A 13,269-nucleotide genomic window follows, 5' to 3' on the forward strand; every position below is an offset into this window, starting at 1 on the left:
GTGTCTAGACTACAGTGAGTGTGACGGTGTCTAGACTACAGTGTGTGTGACGGTGTCTAGACTACAGTGTGTGTGACGGTGTCTAGACTACAGTGTGTGTGACGGTGTCTAGACTACAGTGAGTGTGACGGTGTCTAGACTACAGTGTGTGTGACGGTGTCTAGACTACAGTGTTTGTGACGGTGTCTAGACTACAGTGTGTGTGACGGTGTCTAGACGACAGTGTGTGTGACGGTGTCTAGACTACAGTGAGTGTGACGGTGTCTAGACTACAGTGTTTGTGACGGTGTCTAGACGACAGTGAGTGTGACGGTGTCTAGACTACAGCGTGTGTGACGGTGTCTAGACTACAGTGAGTGTGACGTGTCTAGACTACAGTGAGTGTGACGGTGTCTAGACTACAGTGAGTGTGACGGTGTCTAGACTACAGTGTGTGTGACGGTGTCTAGACTACAGTGAGTGTGACGGTGTCTAGACTACAGTGAGTGTGACGGTGTCTAGACTACAGTGTTTGTGACGGTGTCTAGACGACAGTGTGTGTGACGGTGTCTAGACGACAGTGAGTGTGACGGTGTCTAGACTACAGTGTTTGTGACGGTGTCTAGACGACAGTGAGTGTGACGGTGTCTAGACTACAGTGAGTGTGACGGTGTCTAGACTACAGTGTGTGTCACGGTGTCTAGACTACAGTGAGTGTGACGGTGTCTAGACTACAGTGTTTGTGACGGTGTCTAGACGACAGTGAGTGTGACGGTGTCTAGACTACAGCGTGTGTGACGGTGTCTAGACTACAGTGAGTGTGACGTGTCTAGACTACAGTGAGTGTGACGGTGTCTAGACTACAGCGTGTGTGACGGTGTCTAGACTACAGTGAGTGTGACGGTGTCTAGACTACAGTGTGTGTGTGACGGTGTCTAGACTACAGTGAGTGTGACGGTGTCTAGACTACAGTGTGTGTGACGGTGTCTAGACTACAGTGAGTGTGACGGTGTCTAGACTACAGTGAGTGTGACGGTGTCTAGACTACAGTGTGTGTGACGGTGTCTAGACTACAGTGTGTATGACGGTGTCTAGACTACAGTGTGTGTGACGGTGTCTAGACTACAGTGTGTGTGATGGTGTCTAGACTACAGTGAGTGTGACGGTGTCTAGACTACAGTGTGTGACGGTGTCTAGACTACAGTGTGTGACGGTGTCTAGACTACAGTGAGTGTGACGGTGTCTAGACTACAGTGTGTGTGACGGTGTCTAGACTACAGTGTGTGTGACGGTGTCTAGACTACAGTGAGTGTGACGGTGTCTAGACGACAGTGTGTGTGACGGTGTCTAGACTACAGTGTGTGTGACGGTGTCTAGACGACAGTGTGTGTGACGGTGTCTAGACTACAGTGTGTGTGACGGTGTCTAGACTACAGTGTGTGTGACGGTGACTAGACTACAGTGAGTGTGACGGTGTCTAGACTACAGTGAGTGTGACGGTGTCTAGACTACAGTGAGTGTGACGTGTCTAGACTACAGCGTGTGTGACGGTGTCTAGACTACAGCGTGTGTGACGGTGTCTAGACTACAGCGTGTGTGACGGTGTCTAGACTACAGTGAGTGTGACGGTGTCTAGACGACAGTGTGTGTGACGGTGTCTAGACTACAGTGTGTGTGACGGTGTCTAGACTACAGTGAGTGTGACGTGTCTAGACTACAGCGTGTGTGACGGTGTCTAGACTACAGCGTGTGTGACGGTGTCTAGACTACAGTGAGTGTGACGGTGTCTAGACGACAGTGTGTGTGACGGTGTCTAGACTACAGTGAGTGTGACGGTGTCTAGACGACAGTGTGTGTGACGGTGTCTAGACTACAGTGTGTGTGACGGTGTCTAGACTACAGTGTGTGTGACGGTGTCTAGACTACAGTGTGTGTGACGGTGTCTAGACTACAGTGTGTGTGACGGTGACTAGACTACAGTGTGTGTGACGGTGTCTAGACTACAGTGTGTGTGACGGTGTCTAGACTACAGTGAGTGTGACGGTGTCTAGACTACAGTGAGTGTGACGGTGACTAGACTACAGTGAGTGTGACGGTGTCTAGACTACAGTGTGTGTGACGGTGACTAGACTACAGTGTGTGTGACGGTGTCTAGACTACAGTGTGTGTGACGGTGTCTAGACTACAGTGTGTGTGACGGTGTCTAGACTACAGTGTGTGTGACGGTGTCTAGACTACAGTGTGTGTGACGGTGTCTAGACTACAGTGAGTGTGACGGTGACTAGACTACAGTGTCTGTGACGGTGTCTAGACTACAGTGAGTGTGACGGTGACTAGACTACAGAGTGTGTGACGGTGTCTAGACTACAGTGTGTGTGACGGTGTCTAGACTACAGTGTGTGTGACGGTGTCTAGACTACAGTGAGTGTGACGGTGTCTAGACTACAGTGAGTGTGACGGTGTCTAGACTACAGTGAGTGTGACGGTGACTAGACTACAGAGTGTGTGACGGTGTCTAGACTACAGAGTGTGTGACGGTGTCTAGACTAGGGGTGCACCGATCCGATATTAGGATCGGATATCGGCCGCGATACTGACAAAATAGCTGGATCGGGGATCGGAAAAATGAACAGATCCACAAGCCGATCCAGGTGTTTTTTTCCGTCGCAGCAGAACCGACGTCATTCGTCAGCTTCACGTGTGTCGCATGCTAGAAGAGACTCGGCTGTGTGGAGGAGATATATTCACGCTTGCCACGCGAACTAGTTCGCAATGTCTGCAAAGTAACTTAAATGTTTCGAGGGGAGGTGGTATTACTGCAAAGTCAGGGTTTTTCCTGCATTGAACATTTTTTGACGGCCGCCAAAGCCTAATTTGATGAGTTATTGTGATTTACGAGTGATGTAGAACAGATGCTGCGCTTGTGACTGAGTGACAGAGAGACCGATCTGAGAGCTCCTCCCCCGCGCACACTCTCTGGGTCTTCAAAATAATCAGTGTTCGCTCTCATATTTCACATATTAATCCAAATCAAAAGGTCGGAAGACCGAAACCATGTTGCACGTGACACATTCGGACAAATTTGTCCTTGAAATATCGCTGGTTGTGAATTGCGCTCAAAAAACATTGCCTCTTCTCTTACCAGCTGACATAAAGCATACTTTCAATAAACGGGAGACAAATTTTATTCAGTTATGAAGTGTTTTCTGTGTGTTGACATCTTTCGCGATGTTCTTACAGACGGGATTCACACACAACGTGTCTGCTAATGTCCGATTCGTGACCTAATGACTCCTTTGAACCGAATCATTTTAACGACTGGCCAGAACAACTGATCTGTCCAACACTGAACTCATGAACTCAGTTTATTAATTTACTCAGAACGCATCTGAAATGAGAACACAAGTGCTTACCCAATTAAGCAAGAGTGGGTAGTAAGAATTATTTTTAATTATCGACAGTATTTCAGCTTATTTCTGTTGACAATGTGTAGTAAAATAAATAGGCCTAGCCTACAATCATTTAGACAGGAGTGAGGTGAAACCAGAACAAAGTTGTTATTAGCTAGCTGATCATTTTTATTAAATTGCATATGGCAGAAAATTAAGACTATTTGTTAATTTGTAATGCTACTTTTTAATATTGATATGATTATATACCAAAACAATGATCTGTAGTGTAAAAAATGATTGGTAACTGTCAGATTACTATTGTATGTTTGACCAATACACTGCTTTTTGTTTCCACTGCTACATTTTATTTATTTAAAGAAGTTTGATTACATTCAATTTTAGATTTGAAAGCACAATTGTTTTTTAAATAAATAAGAATTCAACACTTTACATTCATCTGTTATTTTGTCTTAGTTATGTTTAGTTAGTAAAGTCTGGTGCCTTTAGTCTCTTCAAGGAAGGTATAAGGTGGAAGATATACAGTTTATTATTAATTCAACAATAGTATCGGATCGGTATCGGGTATCGACAGATACACAAAGCCCAGGCATCGGTATCGGTATCGGGACTGAAAAAGTCGGATCGGTGCACCCCTAGTCTAGACTACAGTGTGTGTGACGGTGTCTAGACTACAGTGTGTGTGACGGTGTCTAGACTACAGTGTGTGTGACGGTGTCTAGACTACAGTGAGTGTGACGGTGTCTAGACTACAGAGTGTGTGACGGTGTCTAGACTAAAGTGTGTGTGACGGTGTCTAGACTACAGTGTGTGTGACGGTGTCTAGACTACAGTGAGTGTGATGGTGTCTAGACTACAGCGTGTGTGACGGTGTCTAGACTACAGCGTGTGTGACGGTGTCTAGACTACAGTGAGTGTGATGGTGTCTAGACTACAGTGTGTGTGACGGTGTCTAGACTACAGCGTGTGTGACGGTGTCTAGACTACAGTGAGTGTGACGGTGACTACACTACAGTGTCTGTGACGGTGTCTAGACTACAGTGAGTGTGACGGTGACTAGACTACAGAGTGTGTGACGGTGTCTAGACTACAGTGAGTGTGACGGTGTCTAGACTACAGCGTGTGTGACGGTGTCTAGACTACAGTGAGTGTGACGGTGACTACACTACAGTGTCTGTGACGGTGTCTAGACTACAGTGAGTGTGACGGTGTCTAGACTACAGAGTGTGTGACGGTGTCTAGACTAAAGTGTGTGTGACGGTGTCTAGACTACAGTGTGTGTGACGGTGTCTAGACTACAGTGTGTGTGACGGTGTCTAGACTACAGTGTGTGTGACGGTGTCTACACTACAGTGTGTGTGACGGTGTCTAGACTACAGTGTGTGTGACGGTGTCTAGACTACAGTGTGTGTGACGGTGTCTAGACTACAGTGTGTGTGACGGTGTCTACACTACAGTGTGTGTGACGGTGTCTAGACTACAGTGAGTGTGACGGTGTCTAGACTACAGTGAGTGTGACGGTGTCTAGACTACAATGTGTGTGACGGTGACTAGACTACAGTGAGTGTGACGGTGTCTAGACTACAGTGAGTGTGACGGTGACTAGACTAAAGTGTGTGAGACGGTGACTAGACTACAGTGAGTGTGACGGTGTCTAGACTACAGTGTGTGTGAAGGTGACTAGACTACAGTGAGTGTGACGTGTCTAGACTACAGTGTGTGTGACGGTGTCTAGACTACAGTGAGTGTGACGGTGACTAGACTACAGTGTGTGTGAAGGTGTCTAGACTACAGTGAGTGTGACGGTGTCTAGACTACAGTGTGTGTGATGGTGTCTAGACTACAGTGTGTGTGACGTGTCTAGACTACAGTGTGTGTGACGGTGACTAGACTCCAGTGAGTGTGACGGTGTCTAGACTACAATGTGTGTGACGGTGACTAGACTACAATGTGTGACGGTGACTAGACTACAGTGTGTGTGACGGTGTCTAGACTACAATGTGTGTGACGGTGTCTAGACTACAATGTGTGACGGTGACTAGACTACAGTGTGTGTGACGGTGTCTAGACTACAATGTGTGTGACGGTGACTAGACTCCAGTGAGTGTGACGGTGTCTAGACTACAATGTGTGTGACGGTGACTAGACTACAGTGAGTGTGACGGTGTCTAGACTACAGTGAGTGTGATGGTGACTAGACTAAAGTGTGTGTGACGGTGACTAGACTACAGTGAGTGTGACGGTGTCTAGACTACAGTGAGTGTGACGGTGTCTAGACTACAGTGTGTGTGACGGTGTCTAGACTACAGTGTGTGTGACGGTGTCTAGACTACAGTGTGTGTGACGGTGTCTAGACTACAGCGAGTGTGACGGTGTCTAGACTACAGCGTGTGTGACGGTGTCTAGACTACAGTGAGTTTGACGGTGTCTAGACTACAGCGTGTGTGACGGTGTCTAGACTAGTGTGTGTGACGGTGTCTAGACTACAGTGAGTGTGACGGTGTCTAGACTACAGTGTGTGTGAAGGTGACTAGACTACAGTGAGTGTGACGTGTCTAGACTACAGTGTGTGTGACGGTGTCTAGACTACAGTGAGTGTGACGGTGACTAGACTACAGTGTGTGTGACGGTGACTAGACTACAGTGAGTGTGACGGTGTCTAGACTACAGTGAGTGTGACGGTGACTAGACTAAAGTGTGTGTGACGGTGACTAGACTACAGTGAGTGTGACGGTGTCTAGACTACAGTGAGTGTGACGGTGTCTAGACTACAGTGAGTGTGACGGTGTCTAGACTACAGTGAGTGTGACGGTGACTAGACTACAGTGAGTGTGACGGTGACTAGACTACAATGTGTGTGACGGTGACTAGACTACAGTGAGTGTGACGGTGTCTAGACTACAGTGAGTGTGACGGTGACTAGACTAAAGTGTGTGTGACGGTGACTAGACTACAGTGAGTGTGACGGTGTCTAGACTACAGTGTGTGTGAAGGTGACTAGACTACAGTGAGTGTGACGTGTCTAGACTACAGTGTGTGTGACGGTGTCTAGACTACAGTGAGTGTGACGGTGACTAGACTACAGTGAGTGTGACGGTGTCTAGACTACAGTGTGTGTGAAGGTGACTAGACTACAGTGAGTGTGACGTGTCTAGACTACAGTGTGTGTGACGGTGTCTAGACTACAGTGAGTGTGACGGTGACTAGACTACAGTGTGTGTGACGGTGTCTAGACTACAGTGAGTGTGACGGTGTCTAGACTACAGTGTGTGTGATGGTGTCTAGACTACAGTGTGTGTGACGTGTCTAGACTATAGTGTGTGTGACGGTGTCTAGACTACAATGTGTGACGGTGACTAGACTACAGTGTGTGTGACGGTGTCTAGACTACAATGTGTGTGACGGTGACTAGACTACAGTGAGTGTGACGTGTCTAGACTACAGTGAGTGTGACGGTGTCTAGACTACAGTGTGTGTGACGATGTCTAGACTACAGTGAGTGTGACGGTGACTAGACTACAGTGAGTGTGACGGTGACTAGACTACAGTGAGTGTGACGTGTCTAGACTACAGTGAGTGTGACGGTGTCTAGACTACAGTGTGTGTGACGGTGTCTAGACTACAGTGAGTGTGACGGTGACTAGACTACAGTGAGTGTGACGGTGTCTAGACTACAGTGTGTATGACGGTGTCTAGACTACAGTGTGTGTGACGGTGTCTAGACTACAGTGAGTGTGACGGTGTCTAGACTACAGTGAGTGTGACGGTGACTAGACTACAGTGAGTGTGACGGTGTCTAGACTACAGTGTGTGTGACGGTGTCTAGACTACAGTGTGTGTGTGACGGTGTCTAGACTACAGTGTGTGTGTGACGGTGTCTAGACTACAGTGTGTGTGACGGTGTCTAGACTACAGCGTGTGTGACGGTGTCTAGACTACAGTGAGTTTGACGGTGTCTAGACTACAGCGTGTGTGACGGTGTCTAGACTACAGCGTGTGTGACGGTGTCTAGACTATAGCGTGTGTGACGGTGTCTAGACTACAGTGAGTTTGACGGTGTCTAGACTACAGCGTGTGTGACGGTGTCTAGACTACAGTGTGTGTGACGGTGTCTAGACTACAGTGAGTGTGACGGTGTCTAGACTACAGCGTGTGTGACGGTGTCTAGACTACAGTGAGTGTGACGGTGTCTAGACTACAGCGTGTGTGACGGTGTCTAGACTACAGTGAGTTTGACGGTGTCTAGACTACAGTGAGTGTGACGTGTCTAGACTACAGTGAGTGTGACGTGTCTAGACTACAGCGTGTGTGACAGTGTCTAGACTACAGCGTGTGTGACGGTGTCTAGACTACAGCGTGTGTGACGGTGTCTAGACTACAGTGAGTTTGACGGTGTCTAGACTACAGCGTGTGTGACGGTGTCTAGACTACAGTGTGTGTGACGGTGTCTAGACTACAGTGAGTGTGACGGTGTCTAGACTACAGTGAGTGTGACGGTGTCTAGACTACAGTGAGTTTGACGGTGTCTAGACTACAGCGTGTGTGACGGTGTCTAGACTACAGTGTGTGTGTGACGGTGTCTAGACTACAGTGAGTGTGACGGTGTCTAGACTACAGCGTGTGTGACGGTGTCTAGACTACAGTGAGTTTGACGGTGTCTAGACTACAGCGTGTGTGACGGTGTCTAGACTACAGTGTGTGTGACGGTGTCTAGACTACAGTGAGTGTGACGGTGTCTAGACTACAGCGTGTGTGACGGTGTCTAGACTACAGTGTGTGTGTGACGGTGTCTAGACTACAGCGTGTGTGACGTGTCTAGACTACAGCGTGTGTGACGTGTCTAGACTACAGCGTGTGTGACGGTGTCTAGACTACAGTGTGTGTGACGGTGTCTAGACTACAGTGTGTGTGACGGTGTCTAGACTACAGGGAGTGTGACGGTGTCTAGACTACAGCGTGTGTGACGGTGTCTAGACTACAGTGTGTGTGTGACGTGTCTAGACTACAGCGTGTGTGACGGTGTCTAGACTACAGTGAGTGTGACGGTGTCTAGACTACAGTGAGTGTGACGGTGTCTAGACTACAGTGTGTGTGACGGTGTCTAGACTACAGTGTGTGTGACGGTGTCTAGACTACAGGGAGTGTGACGGTGTCTAGACTACAGCGTGTGTGACGGTGTCTAGACTACCGTGTGTGTGTGACGGTGTCTAGACTACAGCGTGTGTGACGTGTCTAGACTACAGCGTGTGTGACGTGTCTAGACTACAGCGTGTGTGACGGTGTCTAGACTACAGTGTGTGTGACGGTGTCTAGACTACAGTGTGTGTGACGGTGTCTAGACTACAGGGAGTGTGACGGTGTCTAGACTACAGCGTGTGTGACGGTGTCTAGACTACAGTGTGTGTGTGACGTGTCTAGACTACAGCGTGTGTGACGGTGTCTAGACTACAGCGTGTGTGACGGTGTCTAGACTAGTGTGTGTGACGGTGTCTAGACTACAGTGAGTGTGACGGTGTCTAGACTACAGTGTGTGTGAAGGTGACTAGACTACAGTGAGTGTGACGTGTCTAGACTACAGTGTGTGTGACGGTGTCTAGACTACAGTGAGTGTGACGGTGACTAGACTACAGTGTGTGTGACGGTGACTAGACTACAGTGAGTGTGACGGTGTCTAGACTACAGTGAGTGTGACGGTGACTAGACTAAAGTGTGTGTGACGGTGACTAGACTACAGTGAGTGTGACGGTGTCTAGACTACAGTGAGTGTGACGGTGTCTAGACTACAGTGAGTGTGACGGTGTCTAGACTACAGTGAGTGTGACGGTGACTAGACTACAGTGAGTGTGACGGTGACTAGACTACAATGTGTGTGACGGTGACTAGACTACAGTGAGTGTGACGGTGTCTAGACTACAGTGAGTGTGACGGTGACTAGACTAAAGTGTGTGTGACGGTGACTAGACTACAGTGAGTGTGACGGTGTCTAGACTACAGTGTGTGTGAAGGTGACTAGACTACAGTGAGTGTGACGTGTCTAGACTACAGTGTGTGTGACGGTGTCTAGACTACAGTGAGTGTGACGGTGACTAGACTACAGTGAGTGTGACGGTGTCTAGACTACAGTGTGTGTGAAGGTGACTAGACTACAGTGAGTGTGACGTGTCTAGACTACAGTGTGTGTGACGGTGTCTAGACTACAGTGAGTGTGACGGTGACTAGACTACAGTGTGTGTGACGGTGTCTAGACTACAGTGAGTGTGACGGTGTCTAGACTACAGTGTGTGTGATGGTGTCTAGACTACAGTGTGTGTGACGTGTCTAGACTACAGTGTGTGTGACGGTGTCTAGACTACAATGTGTGACGGTGACTAGACTACAGTGTGTGTGACGGTGTCTAGACTACAATGTGTGTGACGGTGACTAGACTACAGTGAGTGTGACGTGTCTAGACTACAGTGAGTGTGACGGTGTCTAGACTACAGTGTGTGTGACGGTGTCTAGACTACAGTGAGTGTGACGGTGACTAGACTACAGTGAGTGTGACGGTGTCTAGACTACAGTGAGTGTGACGGTGTCTAGACTACAGTGTGTGTGACGGTGTCTAGACTACAGTGAGTGTGACGGTGACTAGACTACAGTGAGTGTGACGGTGTCTAGACTACAGTGTGTATGACGGTGTCTAGACTACAGTGTGTGTGACGGTGTCTAGACTACAGTGAGTGTGACGGTGTCTAGACTACAGTGAGTGTGACGGTGACTAGACTACAGTGAGTGTGACGGTGTCTAGACTACAGTGTGTGTGACGGTGTCTAGACTACAGTGTGTGTGACGGTGTCTAGACTACAGTGTGTGTGTGACGGTGTCTAGACTACAGTGTGTGTGACGGTGTCTAGACTACAGCGTGTGTGACGGTGTCTAGACTACAGCGAGTTTGACGGTGTCTAGACTACAGCGTGTGTGACGGTGTCTAGACTACAGTGTGTGTGACGGTGTCTAGACTACAGCGTGTGTGACGGTGTCTAGACTACAGTGAGTTTGACGGTGTCTAGACTACAGCGTGTGTGACGGTGTCTAGACTACAGTGTGTGTGACGGTGTCTAGACTACAGTGAGTGTGACGGTGTCTAGACTACAGCGTGTGTGACGGTGTCTAGACTACAGTGAGTTTGACGGTGTCTAGACTACAGCGTGTGTGACGGTGTCTAGACTAGTGAGTGTGACGGTGTCTAGACTACAGTGAGTGTGACGGTGTCTAGACTACAGTGTGTGTGACGGTGTCTAGACTACAGTGTGTGTGACGGTGTCTAGACTACAGGGAGTGTGACGGTGTCTAGACTACAGCGTGTGTGACGGTGTCTAGACTACCGTGTGTGTGTGACGGTGTCTAGACTACAGCGTGTGTGACGTGTCTAGACTACAGCGTGTGTGACGTGTCTAGACTACAGCGTGTGTGACGGTGTCTAGACTACAGTGTGTGTGACGGTGTCTAGACTACAGTGTGTGTGACGGTGTCTAGACTACAGGGAGTGTGACGGTGTCTAGACTACAGCGTGTGTGACGGTGTCTAGACTACAGTGTGTGTGTGACGTGTCTAGACTACAGCGTGTGTGACGGTGTCTAGACTACAGCGTGTGTGACGGTGTCTAGACTAGTGTGTGTGACGGTGTCTAGACTACAGTGAGTGTGACGGTGTCTAGACTACAGTGTGTGTGAAGGTGACTAGACTACAGTGAGTGTGACGTGTCTAGACTACAGTGTGTGTGACGGTGTCTAGACTACAGTGAGTGTGACGGTGACTAGACTACAGTGTGTGTGACGGTGACTAGACTACAGTGAGTGTGACGGTGTCTAGACTACAGTGAGTGTGACGGTGACTAGACTAAAGTGTGTGTGACGGTGACTAGACTACAGTGAGTGTGACGGTGTCTAGACTACAGTGAGTGTGACGGTGTCTAGACTACAGTGAGTGTGACGGTGTCTAGACTACAGTGAGTGTGACGGTGACTAGACTACAGTGAGTGTGACGGTGACTAGACTACAATGTGTGTGACGGTGACTAGACTACAGTGAGTGTGACGGTGTCTAGACTACAGTGAGTGTGACGGTGACTAGACTAAAGTGTGTGTGACGGTGACTAGACTACAGTGAGTGTGACGGTGTCTAGACTACAGTGTGTGTGAAGGTGACTAGACTACAGTGAGTGTGACGTGTCTAGACTACAGTGTGTGTGACGGTGTCTAGACTACAGTGAGTGTGACGGTGACTAGACTACAGTGAGTGTGACGGTGTCTAGACTACAGTGTGTGTGAAGGTGACTAGACTACAGTGAGTGTGACGTGTCTAGACTACAGTGTGTGTGACGGTGTCTAGACTACAGTGAGTGTGACGGTGACTAGACTACAGTGTGTGTGACGGTGTCTAGACTACAGTGAGTGTGACGGTGTCTAGACTACAGTGTGTGTGATGGTGTCTAGACTACAGTGTGTGTGACGTGTCTAGACTACAGTGTGTGTGACGGTGTCTAGACTACAATGTGTGACGGTGACTAGACTACAGTGTGTGTGACGGTGTCTAGACTACAATGTGTGTGACGGTGACTAGACTACAGTGAGTGTGACGTGTCTAGACTACAGTGAGTGTGACGGTGTCTAGACTACAGTGTGTGTGACGGTGTCTAGACTACAGTGAGTGTGACGGTGACTAGACTACAGTGAGTGTGACGGTGTCTAGACTACAGTGAGTGTGACGGTGTCTAGACTACAGTGTGTGTGACGGTGTCTAGACTACAGTGAGTGTGACGGTGACTAGACTACAGTGAGTGTGACGGTGTCTAGACTACAGTGTGTATGACGGTGTCTAGACTACAGTGTGTGTGACGGTGTCTAGACTACAGTGAGTGTGACGGTGTCTAGACTACAGTGAGTGTGACGGTGACTAGACTACAGTGAGTGTGACGGTGTCTAGACTACAGTGTGTGTGACGGTGTCTAGACTACAGTGTGTGTGACGGTGTCTAGACTACAGTGTGTGTGTGACGGTGTCTAGACTACAGTGTGTGTGACGGTGTCTAGACTACAGCGTGTGTGACGGTGTCTAGACTACAGCGAGTTTGACGGTGTCTAGACTACAGCGTGTGTGACGGTGTCTAGACTACAGTGTGTGTGACGGTGTCTAGACTACAGCGTGTGTGACGGTGTCTAGACTACAGTGAGTTTGACGGTGTCTAGACTACAGCGTGTGTGACGGTGTCTAGACTACAGTGTGTGTGACGGTGTCTAGACTACAGTGAGTGTGACGGTGTCTAGACTACAGCGTGTGTGACGGTGTCTAGACTACAGTGAGTTTGACGGTGTCTAGACTACAGCGTGTGTGACGGTGTCTAGACTAGTGTGTGTGACGGTGTCTAGACTACAGTGAGTGTGACGGTGTCTAGACTACAGCGTGTGTGACGGTGTCTAGACTAAAGTGTGTGTGTGACGGTGTCTAGACTACAGCGTGTTGGACGTGTCTAGACTACAGCGTGTGTGACGGTGTCTAGACTACAGTGTGTGTGACGGTGTCTAGACTACAGTGAGTGTGACGGTGTCTAGACTACAATGTGTGACGGTGACTAGACTACAGTGTGTGTGACGGTGTCTAGACTACAATGTGTGTGACGGTGACTAGACTACAGTGAGTGTGACGTGTCTAGACTACAGTGAGTGTGACGGTGTCTAGACTACAGTGTGTGTGACGGTGTCTAGACTACAGTGAGTGTGACGGTGACTAGACTACAGTGAGTGTGACGGTGTCTAGACTACAGTGAGTGTGACGTGTCTAGACTACAGTGAGTGTGACGGTGTCTAGACTACAGTGTGTGTGACGGTGTCTAGACTACAGTGA

The 13,269-nt window shown here is 48.7% G+C and overlaps 1 protein-coding gene across 2 annotated transcripts in view; it reads right to left on the minus strand.

Moving 5' to 3' along the window:
* Nucleotides 1–13,269, minus strand: part of foxk2a (forkhead box K2a) — a 605,865-nt gene that overhangs the window by 572,899 nt on the left and 19,697 nt on the right. The gene's annotated exons all lie outside the window — the stretch shown is intronic.

Source organism: Gobio gobio (assembly GCF_949357685.1).
Source record: "Gobio gobio genome assembly, chromosome: 20".
Taxonomy (NCBI): Eukaryota; Metazoa; Chordata; class Actinopteri; order Cypriniformes; family Gobionidae; genus Gobio; species Gobio gobio.